The sequence below is a fragment of the Salvelinus alpinus genome, chromosome 5 (assembly GCF_045679555.1).
Source record: "Salvelinus alpinus chromosome 5, SLU_Salpinus.1, whole genome shotgun sequence".
In the NCBI taxonomy this organism is placed as follows: Eukaryota; Metazoa; Chordata; class Actinopteri; order Salmoniformes; family Salmonidae; genus Salvelinus; species Salvelinus alpinus.
The window spans coordinates 93172096-93187898 of NC_092090.1; positions in this window are offsets into that span (position 1 = coordinate 93172096).

Sequence of the window (15803 nt, forward strand, 5' to 3'; positions counted from 1 at the left end):
GGAGTCTCCCACGTGCATTTTGGCAAACACCAAACACGTTTGTTTATTTTATTCTTTAAGCAATGGCTTTTTTCTGGCCACTCTTCCGTAATGCTCAGCTCTGTGGAGTGTACGGCTTAAAGTAGTCCTTTGGACAGATAGTCCAATCTCCACTGTGGAGCTTTGCAGCTCCTTCAGGGTTTTCTTTGGTCTCTTTGTTGGCTCTTGCCTGGTCCGTGGGTTTTGGTGGGCGGCCCTCTCTTGGCAGGTTTGTTGTGGTGCCATATTCTTTCCATTTTTAAATAATGGATTTAATGGTGCTCCGTGGGATGTTCAAAGTTTTGGATATTTTTAGAATCCAACCCTGATCTGTACTTCTCCACAACTTTGTCCCTGACCTGTTTGGAGAGCTCCTTGGTCTTCATGGTGCCGCTTGCTTGGTGGTACCCCTTGCTTAGTGGTGTTGCAGACTCTGGGGCCTTTCAGAACAGGTGTATATATACTGAGATCATGTGATAGATCATGTGACACTTATATTGTACACAGGTGGACTTTATTTAACACATTTTGTGACTTCTGAAGGTAATTGCTGCACCAGATCTTATTTAAGGGCTTCATAGCAAAGGGGGTGAATACATATGCACGCACCACTTTTCCGTTTTAATAAAATTAAATTAAATTGAAACAAGTTCTTTTTTTCATTTCACTTCACCAATTTGGACTATTTTGTGTATGTCCATTACATGAAATCCAAATAAAAATCCATTAAAATTACAGGTTGTAATGGAACAAAATAGGAAAAATGCCAAGGGGGATGAATACTTTTCCAAGGCACTGTATATATATTGTAGGTGCAGTGAAATGTGTTGTTTTACAGCACACGTGTCATACTCATTCCACGGAGGGCCGTGTGTCTGTGGTTTTTCGCTCCTCACAATGTTCTTGATTGATGAATTAAGGTCAAAAGATTGCTGGTTCGAATACCCGGGCAAACTATATGAAAATATGTCGATGTGCTCTTGAGCAAGGGCACCTGGTTGTTTAGGGCTGAAATGAAAGGAAAAAACAAAAACCCGCAGCCCTTCCTGCAATGAGTTTGACACCCCTGTTTTACAGGGTCAGCCATAGTAGTACATAGAGCAAATTAGGGTTAAGTACCTTGCTCAAGGGCACAGCAACAGATTTTCACATAGTCGGGCCAGATATTCGAACCAGCAACCTTTTGGTTATTGGCCTAACGCTTTATTAACCGCTAGACTGCCTGTTTAACTACAAAATTCCTTAGCTAGATGTAGAACTGGGTTGGTAATAGTTTTATAGAATGTTAAGACAGCAAAAAAATGTGTTGCCAAACTACTTTGATCTGTACCATTAATGTTTGAGTTATCAAGCAGATCAGATCAGATTGAATCTGATCTAAGACAATGGTTTACACAGGCAGTCCAACTCTTTAGACCAATCAGATCAGCTCTTTTGCCAATAATTGGACAAAAAGATCAGAATTGAGCTGCCTGTGTAAACGCAGCCTAACGGGCATCACGAACGATCAATCGGTTGCCTCTAGTCATGGAAAATAATACAATGCTGTGACAGACTGTGGTGTATTTAGTATTTGGTTTATGTACGAGAAACATGAAGCAAACCTTTGTGATGTGTGCACATGCACAGTGGGACCCCTTAGTATTCAATCATATTCATATTCAAGCAGTTTGGTGAGACAGACAGACACAGACATACACCCGGACAGGGGGGAGAGTGCTCCATGGCAACTGGCTTTGGCTATAGCCTCCCAGTGGCCTGCTGGGGCCATGCTGAGGGGGTCATGTCAGACATCGACCCCCGTGGCGTCAGCCCCCCTCTCTCAGATCTCTTCTGCTGCTGTCACCAGGCCTCCCTGCTGGCTTGTCCCAATGCAGACACAAGCCCACCAGCCCTTGCCGGTAGGGGGTTGCTCCCATCTTCATATTCCCATTTCAGCCATCTCACAGTCTCTGCAATCCATAAAGCAAAGAAGGCAAGAGACACCACTAACAAGTTTCTAATTCTCTCTGCCCATTTCCCCGCTCTCGTCAGTCCGTCAGTCCGTCAGTCAGTCAGTCAGTCAGTCAGTCAGTCAGTCAGTCAGTCAGTCAGTCAGTCAGTCAGTCAGTCAGTCAGTCAGTCAGTCAGTCAGTCAGTCCGTCCGTCCGTCCGTCCGTCCGTCCGTCCCGTCCCGTCCGTCCGTCCGTTCGTCAGTCTGTCTATTCCACAAGACAAAACTAGGTCCAGGGTATGACTGTGGCAGTGAGTAGGTCCAGAGACATGTTGGACAAAACCCACTGAGTCGATGATGGCGCCGAAAGGCTTTTGGAGTGGGTCTGTGGACTTTTCCATGTGAATATTAAAGTCATCAAAAATTTGAATATTATCTGCCATGACTACAAGATCCGATAGGAATTCAGGGAACTCAGTGAGGAACGCTGTATACGGCCCAGGAGTTCTGTAATCAGTAGCTATAAAAAGTGATTGAGTAGGGTGCATACTGTAGATTTCATGACTAGAAGCTCAAAAGACGAAAATGCAGTCTTTTTTTTGTAAACTGAAATTTGCTACGGTAAATGTTAGCAACACCTCCGCCTTTGCAGGATGCACAGGGGATATGGTCGCAAGTGTAACCAGGAGGAGAGGCCTCATTTAACACAGTAGATTCATCAGGCTTAAGCCATGTTTCAGTCAGGCCAATCACATCACATCACATTATGATCAGTGATTGGTTCATTGACTATAACTGCCTTGGAAGGGAGGGATCTAACATTAAGTAGCCCTATTTTGAGATGTGAGATATCACAATCTCTTTCAATACTGACAGGAATGGAGGAGGTCTTTACTCCAGTGAGTTTGCTAGAGCGAACACGTCATGTTTAGTTTTGACCAACCTAGATCGAGGCACAGGCACGGTCTCATTGGGGATAGCTGAGCTGACTACACTGACTGTGCTAGTGGCAGACTCCACTAAGCTGGCAGGCTGGTTAACAGCCTGCTGCCTGGCCTGCACCCTATCTCATTGTGGAGCTAGAGAAGTTAGAGCCCTGTCTATGTTCATAGATAAGACGAGACCACCCCTCCAGCTAGGATGCAGTCCGTCACTCCTCAGCAGGCCAGGCTTGGTCTTGTTTGTGGGTGAGTCCCAGAAAGAGGGCCAATTAACTACAAATTATATATTTTGGGAGGGGCAGAAAACAGCTTTCTGAGAGTTGTGAGAGTTGTGAGACTCTGCTGTAGCGCTCATCACTGCCCCTAACTGGGAGGGGGCCAGAGACAATTACTCGATGCCGACACATCTTTCTAGCTGATTTACGTGCTGAAGCTATGTTGCGCTTGGTGACCTCTGACTGTTTCATCCTAACATCGTTGGTGCCGACGTGGATAACAATATCCCCATTTTTATTTATTTATTTTTATTTCACCATTATTTAACCAGGTAGGCAAGTTGAGAACAAGTTCTCATTTACAATACTGTCTACACTTGCCAGTTTTAGCCTTAGCCAGCACCATCTTCGGATTAGCCTTAACGTCGGTAGTCCTACCCCCTGGTAAACAGTGTATTATCGCTGGATGATTATTTTTAAGTCTAATACTGCGGGTAATGGAGTCGCCAATGACTAGGGAGTTCAATTTGTCAGAGCTAATTGTGGGAGGCTTTGGCGTCTCAGACCCCGTAACGGGTGGAGGAGAGACAAGGGAAGGCTTGGCCTCTGACTCCGACTCGTTGCTTAATGGGGAAAGTATCTGTCAGCTGAATGAGCGACACCGGTTGAGCATTCCTACAGCATTTCCTTCCAGAAGCCATGAGAAAGTTGTCTGGCTGCGGGAGACCTGTGCGAAGGAATTTGTACTACCATCTGTACTTATTGGTGGCACAGACGCTGTTTCATCCTTTCCTACACTTAAATGAACCTTGCCTAACGATTGTATCGTTAAGCTGGGCTTGCAGCACGGCTATCCTCACCATAAGGCGATCCTTCTCCTGATGGACCTGAAGCTTCAGGCTTCAGGCTTGGGTCATTTTATACCTGAGCTGTGTAAGCCAGTAGGTGAGAGTAATTGATGCTAATTTAAGAGAGATCTAGAAGAAAGTGTAGCACAAATTGCACGTACTTCCTCAATGTATCCTCAATACATCTATTACAGTCTCAACCTTATGTTTTGTTTTTCTATTGTGTTATTGACTGTACGTTTGTTTATGTGTACCTCTGTGTTGTCTTGGTTTTGTCACACTGCTTTGCTTTATCTTGGCCAGGTCGCAGTTGTAAATGGGAACTTGTTCTCAACTGGAATAACAGGTTAAATAAAAGTGAAATATATATATATATTTTTTTAAATGTGTATACTCCCTGACATCATTGAAATGAAACCAACAGAATTGGGCACATTTTTTGACAACCCTATAGTTCCTAGGGGGACATATTCAGAAATATTTGTAGAGCCCATCAAATCTGATTCGACGACAGCTTCAATGTTTGCATTGAAGCATTTACTAGGAGAAGCATGTGTAGAAAAATGCTAAGGTATTTAAGTACAGGCCATTTATTATGTAAGTGTGACAAAGCTTTGAGTGATGTTATGTAAGAAGTCAAGCCAGGGGATCAGCCTGACGATCTTGGGAATTTGCTGTGGAATTTGCTGTCCTGCTGTTTTTTTTTTTTACAATGAGAAACATGAATGAATGATGACTAACCAAAACTGACTAAGCTGTGAATGTAGCGTAGATAAGTTCAATTGAGAAAGTAGATACAAAGATGCAGGTGGAGAGATACGGTTGATATGACTGTTGGCAGCCACTCATGTTTCATAGACTGACAATAGTCACTGTATTGATGGTGCTACAGTACATGTAGACTAATTCAGATTAGTTCTGAGATATGTGTGGTAGTTATAATAGTGACAGGTTAGTTCTGAGATATGTGTGGTAGTTATAATAGTGACAGGTTAGTTCTGAGATATGTGTGGTAGTTATAATAGTGACAGGTTAGTTCTGAGATATGTGTGGTGGTTATAATAGTGACAGGTTAGTTCTGGGATATGTGTGGTAGTTATAATAGTGACAGGTTAGTTCTGAGATATGTGTGGTAGTTATAATAGTGACAGGTTAGTTCTGGGATATGTGTGGTAGTTATAATAGTGACAGGTTAGTTCTGGGATATGTGTGGTAGTTATAATAGTGACAGGTTAGTTCTGAGATATGTGTGGTAGTTATAATAGTGACAGGTTAGTTCTGAGATATGTGTGGTAGTTATAATAGTGACAGGTTAGTTCTGGGATATGTGTGGTAGTTATAATAGTGACAGGTTAGTTCTGAGATATGTGTGGTAGTTATAATAGTGACAGGTTAGTTCTGAGATATGTGTGGTGGTTATAATAGTGACAGGTTAGTTCTGGGATATGTGTGGTAGTTATAATAGTGACAGGTTAGTTCTGGGATATGTGTGGTAGTTATAATAGTGACAGGTTAGTTCTGAGATATGTGTGGTAGTTATAATAGTGACAGGTTAGTTCTGGGATATGTGTGGTAGTTATAATAGTGACAGGTTAGTTCTGGGATATGTGTGGTAGTTATAATAGTGACAGGTTAGTTCTGGGATATGTGTGGTAGTTATAATAGTGACAGGTTAGTTCTGAGATATGTGTGGTAGTTATAATAGTGACAGGTTAGTTCTGGGATATGTGTGGTAGTTATAATAGTGACAGGTTAGTTCTGAGATATGTGTGGTAGTTATAATAGTGACAGGTTAGTTCTGAGATATGTGTGGTAGTTATAATAGTGACAGGTTAGTTCTGAGATATGTGTGGTAGTTATAATAGTGACAGGTTAGTTCTGAGATATGTGTGGTAGTTATAATAGTGACAGGTTAGTTCTGAGATATGTGTGGTAGTTATAATAGTGACAGGTTAGTTCTGAGATATGTGTGGTAGTTATAATTGTGACAGGTTAGTTCTGAGATATGTGTGGTGGTTATAATAGTGACAGGTTAGTTCTGAGATATGTGTGGTAGTTATAATAGTGACAGGTTAGTTCTGAGATATGTGTGGTGGTTATAATAGTGACAGGTTAGTTCTGAGATATGTGTGGTAGTTATAATAGTGACAGGTTAGTTCTGGGATATGTGTGGTAGTTATAATAGTGACAGGTTAGTTCTGAGATATGTGTGGTAGTTATAATAGTGACAGGTTAGTTCTGAGATATGTGTGGTAGTTATAATAGTGACAGGTTAGTTCTGAGATATGTGTGGTAGTTATAATAGTGACAGGTTAGTTCTGGGATATGTGTGGTAGTTATAATAGTGACAGGTTAGTTCTGAGATATGTGTGGTAGTTATAATAGTGACAGGTTAGTTCTGGGATATGTGTGGTAGTTATAATAGTGACAGGTTAGTTCTGAGATATGTGTGGTAGTTATAATAGTGACAGGTTAGTTCTGAGATATGTGTGGTAGTTATAATAGTGACAGGTTAGTTCTGAGATATGTGTGGTAGTTATAATAGTGACAGGTTAGTTCTGAGATATGTGTGGTAGTTATAATAGTGACAGGTTAGTTCTGGGATATGTGTGGTAGTTATAATAGTGACAGGTTAGTTCTGAGATATGTGTGGTAGTTATAATAGTGACAGGTTAGTTCTGAGATATGTGTGGTAGTTATAATAGTGACAGGTTAGTTCTGAGATATGTGTGGTAGTTATAATAGTGACAGGTTAGTTCTGGGATATGTGTGGTAGTTATAATAGTGACAGGTTAGTTCTGAGATATGTGTGGTAGTTATAATAGTGACAGGTTAGTTCTGAGATATGTGTGGTGGTTATAATAGTGACAGGTTAGTTCTGGGATATGTGTGGTAGTTATAATAGTGACAGGTTAGTTCTGAGATATGTGTGGTAGTTATAATAGTGACAGGTTAGTTCTGAGATATGTGTGGTGGTTATAATAGTGACAGGTTAGTTCTGGGATATGTGTGGTAGTTATAATAGTGACAGGTTAGTTCTGGGATATGTGTGGTAGTTATAATAGTGACAGGTTAGTTCTGAGATATGTGTGGTGGTTATAATAGTGACAGGATAGGGAAAAGAGCATGATATCTCCTGGCAAATCACAGACCAGTCCATTCAAGACCGTACCCAATCACAGACCAGTCCATTCAAGACCGTACCCAATCACAGACCAGTCCATTCAAGACCGTACCCAATCACAGACCAGTCCATTCAAGACCGTACTCAATCACAGACCAGTCCATTCAAGTCCATTCCCAATCACAGACCAGTCCATTCAAGACCGTTCCCAATCACAGACCAGTTCATTCAAGACCGTACCCAATCACAGACCACTCCATTCAAGTCCATTCCCAATCACAGACCAGTCCATTCAAGTCCATTCCCAATCACAGACCAGTCCATTCAAGTCCATTCCCAATCACAGACCAGTCCATTCAAGTCCATTCCCAATCACAGACCAGTCCATTCAAGTCCATTCCCAATCACAGACCAGTCCATTCAAGTCCATTCCCAATCACAGACCAGTCCATTCAAGTCCATTCCCAATCACAGACCAGTCCATTCAAGACCGTACCCAATCACAGACAATTGAACAATCACAGACAATACCCAATCACAGACGATTGAACAATCACAGACACTAAAGCAAAATTACACTAATGCACTAATAAACAATCACAGAGGTTTTCACTGTGCACTTTGCAGTATTTGTCACATGAGCCGAATACAACAGGTTGACCTTACAGTGAAATGCTGACTTACAAGCCCTTAACCAACAATGCAGTTTTAAGAAAAAAATGTGTTAAGAAAGTATTTACTCAAATAAACTGAAGTAAAAAAATATAAAATATATAAAAATAAGAAAAGGAACAAATAATTAAGGAACAACAAAAAAAACAAGAGTAGCGAGGCTTTATATAGGGTGTAGCGGCATACATTGACTATCTACTAGATAAGTGCGTGCATATCTATGTTTGTTATGATTACTACAGTTAGTATGGCAATAAGCCTAACGCCTTGGTCACAACGACAGCGTCATTGCATACAATTGTGCATAACTACGCAACTATAATTAACGCATGTATCTACCATCTACTGTACAATTTCATGCAAACGTTAAATTCAATGCACTGCAACTGCTGCGTTCCAATGGAAGTGAATGTACTTCTGGTGTACCAAAACGCAATGACGCTGTCGGGGTGATCGAGGCGTAAGATGTTTCCCTAACCCCCCCCCCCTCCCATTAGACCCACCCACATCCACTCTACCCCCCTCTCCCCCTGGGTATTCCCATTGTGTATTAGTATCAGTGGTGACAAGCAACAGGAGACACGGTGAGGAGCGTCACATTCTCTTCCCACACTGCCTTTACCCTGGAGATGGGTTGGTTTAATCTCCTCTCGCTGGCTGCACCAGTGGCCCAGTAGTACCCCAGTGGCCCAGTAGTACCCCAGTGGCCCAGTTGTACCCCAGTGGCCCAGTAGTACCCCAGTGCCCCAGTAGTACCCCAGTAGTGCCCCAGTTGTACCCCAGTGGCCCAGTTGTACCCCAGTGGCCCAGTAGTACCCCAGTGGCCCAGTAGTACCCCAGTAGGGCCACAGTACCCCAGTAGTGCCCCAATAGTTCCCCAGTGCCCCAGTAGTACCCCAGTAGTACCCCAGCGGCCCAGTAGTGCCCCAGTAGTACCCCAGTAGTACCCCAGTAGTGCCCCAGTAGTGCACCAGTAGTGCCCCAGTAGTGCCCCAGTAGTACCCCAGTAGTACCCCAGTAGTACCCCAGTGGTACCCCAGTAGTACCCCAGTAGTACCCCAGTAGTACCCCAGCGGCCCAGTAGTGCCCCAGTAGTACCCCATTAGTACCCCAGTAGTACCCCAGTGGCCCAGTAGTACCCCAATAGTACCCCAGTGGTGCAGTAGTACCCCAGTAGTACCCCAGTAGTACCCCAGTGGTGCAGTAGTACCCCAATAGTACCCCAGTGGCCCAGTAGTACCCCAATAGTACCCCAGTGGTGCAGTAGTACCCCAGTAGTACCCCAGTAGTACCCCAGTGGCCCAGTAGTACCCCAATAGTACCCCAGTAGTACCCCAGTAGTACCCCAGTAGTACCCCAGTGGCCCAGTAGTTCCCCAGTAGTACCCCAGTACCCCAGTAGTACCCCAGTGGCCCAGTAGTTCCCCAGTAGTACCCCAGTACCCCAGTAGTACCCCAGTAGTGCCCCAGTAGTACCCCAGTAGTACCCCAGTGGCCCAGTAGTACCCCAGTGGCCCAGTAGTACCCCAGTAGTACCCCAGTGCCCCAGTAGTACCCCAGTGCCCCAGTAGTACCCCAGTAGTACCTCAGTGGTACCCCAGTAGTACCCCAGTGGCCCAGTAGTACCCCAGTAGTGCCCCAGTAGTACCCCAGTAGTACCCCAATGGTACCCCAGTGGTACGCCAGTGGCCCAGTAGTACCCCAGTGCCCCAGTAGTGCCCCAGTAGTACGCCAGTGACCCAGTAGTACCCCAGTAGTACCCCAGTGCCCCAGTACTACCCCAGTAGTACGCCAGTGACCCAGTAGTGCCCCAGTAGTACCCCAGTAGTACCCCAGTAGTACCCCAGTGGCCCAGTAGTACCCCAATAGTACCCCAGTAGTGCCCCAGTAGTACCCCAGTAGTACCCCAGTGGCCCAGTAGTACCCCAGTAGTACCCCAGTAGTACCCCAGTAGTACCCCAATGGTACCCCAGTGGTACGCCAGTGGCCCAGTAGTACCCCAGTGCCCCAGTAGTGCCCCAGTAGTACCCCAGTAGTACGCCAGTGACCCAGTAGTGCCCCAGTAGTACCCCAGTAGTACCCCAGTGCCCCAGTAGTACCCCAGTAGTACGCCAGTGACCCAGTAGTGCCCCAGTAGTACCCCAGTAGTACCCCAGTAGTACCCCAGTGGCCCAGTAGTACCCCAGTAGTACCCCAGTAGTACCCCAGTAGTACCCCAGTGCCCCAGTAGTACCCCAGTAGTACCCCAGTGCCCCAGTAGTACCCCAGTGGCCCAGTAGTACCCCAGTGGCCCAGTAGTACCCCAGTGGCCCAGTAGTACCCCAGTAGTACCCCAGTAGTACCCCAGTGGCCCAGTAGTACCCCAGTGGCCCAGTAGTGCCCCAGTAGTGCCCCAGTAGTACCCCAATAGTACCCCAGTGGCCCAGTAGTACCCCAATAGTACCCCAGTGGTGCAGTAGTACCCCAGTAGTACCCCAGTAGTACCCCAGTGGCCCAGTAGTACCCCAATAGTACCCCAGTAGTACCCCAGTAGTACCCCAGTAGTACCCCAGTAGTACCCCAGTGGCCCAGTAGTTCCCCAGTAGTACCCCAGTACCCCAGTAGTACCCCAGTGGCCCAGTAGTTCCCCAGTAGTACCCCAGTACCCCAGTAGTACCCCAGTAGTGCCCCAGTAGTACCCCAGTAGTACCCCAGTGGCCCAGTAGTACCCCAGTGGCCCAGTAGTACCCCAGTAGTACCCCAGTGCCCCAGTAGTACCCCAGTAGTACCCCAGTGCCCCAGTAGTACCCCAGTAGTACCTCAGTGGTACCCCAGTAGTACCCCAGTGGCCCAGTAGTACCCCAGTAGTGCCCCAATAGTACCCCAGTAGTACCCCAATGGTACCCCAGTGGTACGCCAGTGGCCCAGTAGTACCCCAGTGCCCCAGTAGTACCCCAGTAGTACGCCAGTGACCCAGTAGTACCCCAGTAGTACCCCAGTGCCCCAGTACTACCCCAGTAGTACGCCAGTGACCCAGTAGTGCCCCAGTAGTACCCCAGTAGTACCCCAGTAGTACCCCAGTGGCCCAGTAGTACCCCAGTAGTACCCCAGTAGTACCCCAGTAGTACCCCAGTGGCCCAGTAGTACCCCAGTAGTACCCCAGTAGTGCCCCAGTAGTACCCCAATGGTACCCCAGTGGTACGCCAGTGGCCCAGTAGTACCCCAGTGCCCCAGTAGTGCCCCAGTAGTACCCCAGTAGTACGCCAGTGACCCAGTAGTGCCCCAGTAGTACCCCAGTAGTACCCCAGTAGTACCCCAGTGCCCCAGTAGTACCCCAGTAGTACGCCAGTGACCCAGTAGTGCCCCAGTAGTACCCCAGTAGTACCCCAGTAGTACCCCAGTAGTACCCCAGTGGCCCAGTAGTACCCCAGTAGTACCCCAGTAGTACCCCAGTAGTACCCCAGTGCCCCAGTAGTACCCCAGTGGCCCAGTAGTACCCCAGTGGCCCAGTAGTACCCCAGTGGCCCAGTAGTACCCCAGTAGTACCCCAGTAGTACCCCAGTGGCCCAGTAGTACCCCAGTGGCCCAGTAGTACCCCAGTAGTGCCCCAGTAGTACCCCAGTAGTGCCCCAGTAGTGCCCCAGTAGTGCCCCAGTAGTACCCCAGTAGTACCCCAGTAGTGCCCCAGTAGTACCCCAGTAGTACCCCAGTAGTGCCCCAGTAGTACCCCAGGAGTACCCCAGTAGTACCCCAGTAGTACCCCAGTAGTACCCCAGTGGCCCAGTAGTACCCCAGTAGTACCCCAGTAGTACCCCAGTAGTACCCCAGTGGCCCAGTAGTACCCCAGTAGTACCCCAGTGGCCCAGTAGTACCCCAGTAGTACCCCAGTGCCCCAGTGGTACCCCAGTAGTACCCCAGTAGTACCCCAGTAGTACCCCAGTAGTGCCCCAGTAGTGCCCCAGTACCCCAGTAGTACCCCAGTAGTACCCCAGTAGTGCCCCAGTACCCCAGTAGTACCCCAGTAGTACCCCAGTAGTGCCCCAGTAGTACCCCAGTAGTACCCCAGTAGTGCCCCAGTAGTGCCCCAGTAGTGCCCCAGTACCCCAGTAGTACCCCAGTAGTGCCCCAGTACCCCAGTAGTACCCCAGTAGTGCCCCAGTAGTGCCCCAGTACCCCAGTAGTACCCCAGTAGTACCCCAGTAGTGCCCCAGTACCCCAGTAGTACCCCAGTAGTACCCCAGTAGTGCCCCAGTAGTACCCCAGTAGTACACCAGTAGTGCCCCAGTAGTACCCCACTAGTACCCCAGTGGCCCAGTAGTACCCCAGTAGTACCCCAGTAGTGCCCCAGTAGTACCCCAGTAGTACCCCAGTAGTACCCCAGTAGTACACCAGTAGTACCCCAGTAGTACCCCAGTAGTACCCCAGTAGTGCCCCAGTAGTACCCCAGTAGTACCCCAGTAGTGCCCCAGTGGCCCAGTAGTACCACCAGTAGTACCCCAGTAGTACGCCAGTGGCCCAGTAGTACCCCAGTACCCCCTCCACTCCATGCACTTCCACCCTACCATTTGAATGAAAGTCTCCAGGCAGCGCCACCCCGTACCTGGACTCGCCAGGGTTCAACCCTAGCATGCCACTGATGGAGACGGAAAGACCACTTCCCTTTCCCACATCTACTGGCTATGGAGACAGAACGAGAGAGAGAGAGATGGAGTGAAATTCACAAGAGAGTCACAGTCCTTGTTGATAGGTGGGTTTTCCCTCCTCTAATACTACTCATTCATATCCTACTGACTTTGTTTTGATAAAACACTTGTTTTGAGGCACTTTCAAGTCAATTATTAATTGCACCACAGGAGGTTGGTGGCACCTTAATTGGGGAGAATGGGCGCGTGGTAATGACTGGAGCGGAATAGGTGGAATGGTATCATATACAACAAAGACATGATTTCCATGTGTTTGATACAATTACATTTGCCCCGTTCCGCACATTATTATGAGCCGTCCTCCCCTCAGCAGCCTCCTGTGAATTGCACATAGCTTACCAGTATTCAAATGTTGACATGACAACTCTATATAGAAAATACAGTATTTCATCAAAATTATAACAGGGATTGTTTCTCAGCCAGTACAGAGTTATGTTTACTTCACATTTATGTGCATTATCCATCACATGATGAACATATCTAAAACTGTTGATGCAAATTAAATGCTGACACATCTCATTACCATAATCAGTATTATGATCGTTCCAATCATGAATATCATCATCACTGTGTCAACTCTCGAGCCACCCCCCCCCCCCCTCCCCCATATCAAGTAAGGAGGTTGAAGGAGATGATATGTATTTTCAGAAGGGGGGGGTCAAATACCAGACGTGTTGCCACAGAGATAAGGTGCTCCCTGACGCCATCGGGTCTCGGCCAAGTTGGATGTCATGGCGACCGGATAGAGACAGACACAGTGACAAGTCCACTGAGATATCGGGTCAAGCTTGAAAAGTGCTCTCTCAACGGGATACCCCATCTCCATGTGTACATCATCTATAGATGGGGTCTTATCGTGTACCCAGTCACTAATCCAAACCCTCATATCCATTTTCATCAACCACCTATATTCTGACTCCCCTGACTACTCTTAATGTCTGGCGCACACCTCTGTCCATCTCTACTGAAAAGTGTCGGCGACTAGGAGGTCAAAGGTAAAACCAAGGGCATACATAAAGTATTCATACCTGCTAACACACAGTGGCTGCCAGCTCATGTAAGTAAACTGGTTGTTGTGCTTCCCATGTATAGTTTGAGGTGACAGTGGTAGCAATGGGGCATTCATCTCTTTTTAAGAGCCAGACAAGAGTCCTGTTACTGAGTAAAAATTGTAAACACACAGACAGAGAGAGAGAGTGAAAGAATGGGTGTGCGAAAAGTTCATGTGCAAGCCGAGACTGCAGGAAAACTTGACCAGGAGCCATGGTTTGGCTTCCCGCTGTGTGGGGTCAAGGCCCTGATCAGACTCCATGTCAGTGTGCCCATTGTCTTCGTGGCAGTAGTGTAAGTTATTGGGTCTCCATAGTGATGGGGAGAGGAGACAGGGTGGCGGGCGGCAGATCGGAGCTGCAGTGCTGACACAAGCCAGGACTGTACACTGTAACACATCCAGTCAACGTTATTCTATAGGGGTAAATGCATTTTAAACAGCATTGCATGCCCATCACAGCAGGTTAGTATTTATTTGCATCTGTACAGTATAACCTATAACCTATGAACACGATCAACCTGGTTTAAATAGTGTGATGAATGTATGTGGCAAAGCAATGCATACATTGTTTTTTTTCTCTCCTATTGTTGGTGGATTGGTAGCACTTCAACCCATTAAGGTCTAAGAGTTTAAAGAGCAAATGAATTGAATACAGGTGAGCAGGGGCACATCATGCAAGTATTATACAATGAAAGGTATACAAGAAAGTTAACCTAAATAAACGTATGTTTTAAGATGATGTTTGTTCCATAGTGACATCACTCATTCCAAAAACAGTGACACTGGAATATGTTCTAGATTTAGCATGAATTAATTCACTTTCTTTCATCCATATAGCCGGGAGTCTCGTACTGTAAGATGAGTACGTGTTTAGGTTCAGCCAGCTCAAACCACCTAATTTCAACTCAATGCCAATGTTGTTTTCCCGACAAGTTACTAGAAAGAAGTCGATGAATGGTTATTAGTTTGGTCCTTAGAGCTATAGTCTAGATGTGCTGTGCTGTAATGCATCTGGTCGGCTACTTTCACACAAATTGGGCAGTTTTTTGTGAGTAGCGTTGATGATATTAAAAAGAGTGGTTCACACCTGTAGTTGTCAAATGGATATCATGAGAATCCCAGCCCCAGCTCCTACTCACTACCCAGCCGCATCCCCAGCCCCTACTCACTACCCAGCTCCAGCCCCTACTCACTACCCAGCTCCATCCACAGCCCCTACTCACTACCCAGCTCCATCCACAGCCCCTACTCACTACCCAGCTCCATCCACAGCCCCTACTCACTACCCAGCCCCTACTCACTACCCAGCTCCATCCCCAGCGCCTACTCACTACCCAGCTCCATCCCCAGCCCCTACTCACTACCCAGCTCCAACCCCAGCCCCTACTACCCAGCTCCACCCCCTACTCACCACCCATCCCCAGCCCCTACTCACTACCCAGCTCCAGCCTATACTCACTACCCAGTTACAGCCCATACCCACTATCCAGCTCCAGCCCCTACTCACTACCCAGCTCCATTCCCAGACCCTACTCACTACCCAGCCCCTACTCACTACCCAGTTCCAGCCCATACCCACTACCCAGCTCCAGCCCCTACTCACTACCCAGCTCCATCCCCAGCCCCTACCCACTACCCAGCTCCAGCCCCTACTCACTACCCAGCTCCATCCCCTACTCACTACCCAGCTCCAGCCTATACTCACTACCCAGCTCCAACCCCAGTCCCTACTCACCACCCAGCCCCTACTCACCACCCAGCTCCATCCTCAGCTCCAGTCCCAGGCAAGAGTATTTGTATGTGTTGCCCCCCTGTGGACACTACATGTATGAGGGTGGATGAAATAGCAGATCTGTTATAGTGTGTCACCTAGTGGACATTCGTATCGCATACACCTCTAACCACAGCTTCAAACCTTACCGGCTGGCCTGCAAAGATCATTGTTTATATAATCTTATTTTATAATTTTATCCTGTTACAACAATATAATAAATGTCTTATTATGTAATTACTATTATCGATCAGATTGAAACATGACTGAAATGAGCAAATATTGAAATAACCAAGGCAGAATACCATAATCATGAAAAACGTTTGAATAACTGCAATTAATTTCTGTTGTGCTGGAATACATAAAATATATACAAAGTTACTGGCTACACAAATGTATTCGTTAAAATGTAACAAGCTGCATGTTAGTTTACGTTACAAAATGTATGTGGTTACATATTGGTGCCGGATGTGAAAAGCCGGTCGGTCTCTGCTTTAGTGTGTGGTTTTGCTATTGGTCCATTGCTCTTGCCGTTGAGAAATCTTGTCC